Here is a 2003-nt window from a genome sequence, read left to right on the forward strand (position 1 = left end):
AGGGGAAGTGGGAGGAGTGTTGTTACATGGAGGGGATTGCAACTAATGTCACAAACCAAAATGTGTATCACTGGTTGAATGGGAAACTAACGTGCTCTGCTTTCACTGGAACCACAATAAAAATGTTTGTTTTTGGTTTTTTTTAAAAAGGAAGAAGAAGAAAATTGGAAACTTTGAAGGCTGGATGGGAGTTTCACAAGCAGCATTAGAGGCTGTTCCAGGCACAAAGAACTGTACAAATCAGGACCAAATCAAAAACCGAGCTCACGGGCATTGAGTTGATGCCTACGCATAGCCGCTGTAGGACAAGGTAGAACTGCCTCTGTGAGTTTCTGGGACCGTAACTCTTTACAGGAGGAGAAAGCCCATGTTTCTCCAAACAATGACTGGTGATTTTGAACTGCCCACACGGAATGGGGAAATGTGTAATGGAGTGTTCAGGGAACATCAAGAGGTCAGCTTGACTGGATCACAGGCTTCTTATAGAAGAATAGGGGATCAGCCTGGGAAGGTCAGACAGCACTACATCTAAATGGTCCTGAATGGCAAGCTGAACCCTTTGTGCTTGGCAGGCTGGGAAGAAACAGTAGCGCTTGAACTTCACAGGTGATAAACTTAGAATTCATTTCCTTTTTTTTTTTTTTTTTTAATTCATTTTCTAGTACCCACTTACCCCCTGAGGTTCTAGAGCTCCTACTATTTGGACATTTGATTGACTCAAGCAATGAAGAGTGGGGCAGCAGTCTCTTCATTCCAGCCATTTACAAGGTGAGAATTAGCCTTTGCTTCTCTGGTTATTTATTACTACAGTTTTTATTCACAAGGCAGCAGAGTTTCAGAAAGAAGGCAAATTAGGTACGAGTGAAAATGAAAGGAAGAAGAAATGTGTGCCTTAAACCGGTGTTTTTGCAAAGTTTTTTTGGCTGTGACTCCCCATAAAAAATACATTGTACATTTCAACCCCAAACATGCCAACACACCCAGCACCCCTCTAAAGCAAGTGTCTTAAAGAAATTTTTTTGAGTCTTAAAAATTATTACCAAAAAAAAAATGTTTACTCTTAGCTTCATGCAATGCATGCTGAAATATCTAACTTATTGTTTGTATTTGTTTTAAAATATGGTCAGGACCAACCACGTTGATTTTATGGTCCAAAATTGGGTCATGTTGATATGGGATTGGGCTGTGCTTCATTCCATTGTACACAGGGTCGCAACGTCTCAGAATGGCCTTCCTTGACAGCACCCAACACCCACAACATTGGGTCACAACCTGCCTTAGAGAGGCTAGACTATTCCCTGCTATGTTTGCAGTTCTTGTTTTGAATAGACAAACAGCCTGTGACCTCAAGCTTGCCATGTTTACATGTCCCAGAAATCAACAGGATAGGCAAGACTCTCCCAGGATGTGGTGGGGGAAGGGATGAGCAGAACAATGTTTGTTCCTAACTCATTCTCAGTAAATATTTCCTAATATCAGTATTTCCCAGGAGCCATAAATGTTTTCTCCCTTGTCCAGCTTGAGATAAAGATTGGACTTCAAAGAAAGCTAAACTACAGCCCCTAGACCAGCAACAACAGAATCAAGGACTAAAATACAAAATAAAATCCTATCTTGATGGTGACAGTTATCCTGTGATAATACATACAAGTTGGAGTTTTATAAGGGCAATAAATACCATTCCTTCTTTAAAAAAACCCAGCAACAATAATTACACGAATAACAATGAGCACGAGGAAGAAGAAAATGTTCTAGAATTGAATATGGTGGCAATTTTACAACACTTCTTGATATGATTGAATTATTGAATTGTATGGCTTGTGGATGAAGTGCTAACAAAACCATTTTGCTTTTGTTTTTTTAAGTATCATTCCTTCTAAATTTGGAACCAATGAAGATATCACTTTATTATTAATAAAACTGAACTTAATAATGTGATTTGCATGGGGGACTGATAAGTCTTTTTAATATTCTTCCTCTGAATTAACATTTTCACACAAACT

The 2003-nt window shown here is 39.0% G+C and overlaps 1 long non-coding RNA gene across 2 annotated transcripts in view; it reads left to right on the forward strand.

Annotated features, from left to right (window-relative positions):
- Positions 1–1731, forward strand: part of LOC123521262 — a 7774-nt gene extending 6043 nt beyond the window's left edge. The window contains exons 2-4 of one of the 2 annotated variants that reach the window (XR_006679734.1): positions 151–310; positions 663–768; positions 1519–1731. This is a non-coding gene — a long non-coding RNA (uncharacterized LOC123521262). Of the gene's footprint in view, positions 1–150; positions 311–662 lie in introns of both variants that reach the window. The other variant, XR_006679733.1, reaches the window with a different exon arrangement.
- The last annotated feature ends 272 nt before the right edge of the window (positions 1732–2003 follow it).

Source organism: Echinops telfairi, unplaced genomic scaffold (assembly GCF_000313985.2).
Source record: "Echinops telfairi isolate 266 unplaced genomic scaffold, ASM31398v2 ScPeMD7_7;HRSCAF=31, whole genome shotgun sequence".
Taxonomy (NCBI): Eukaryota; Metazoa; Chordata; class Mammalia; order Afrosoricida; family Tenrecidae; genus Echinops; species Echinops telfairi.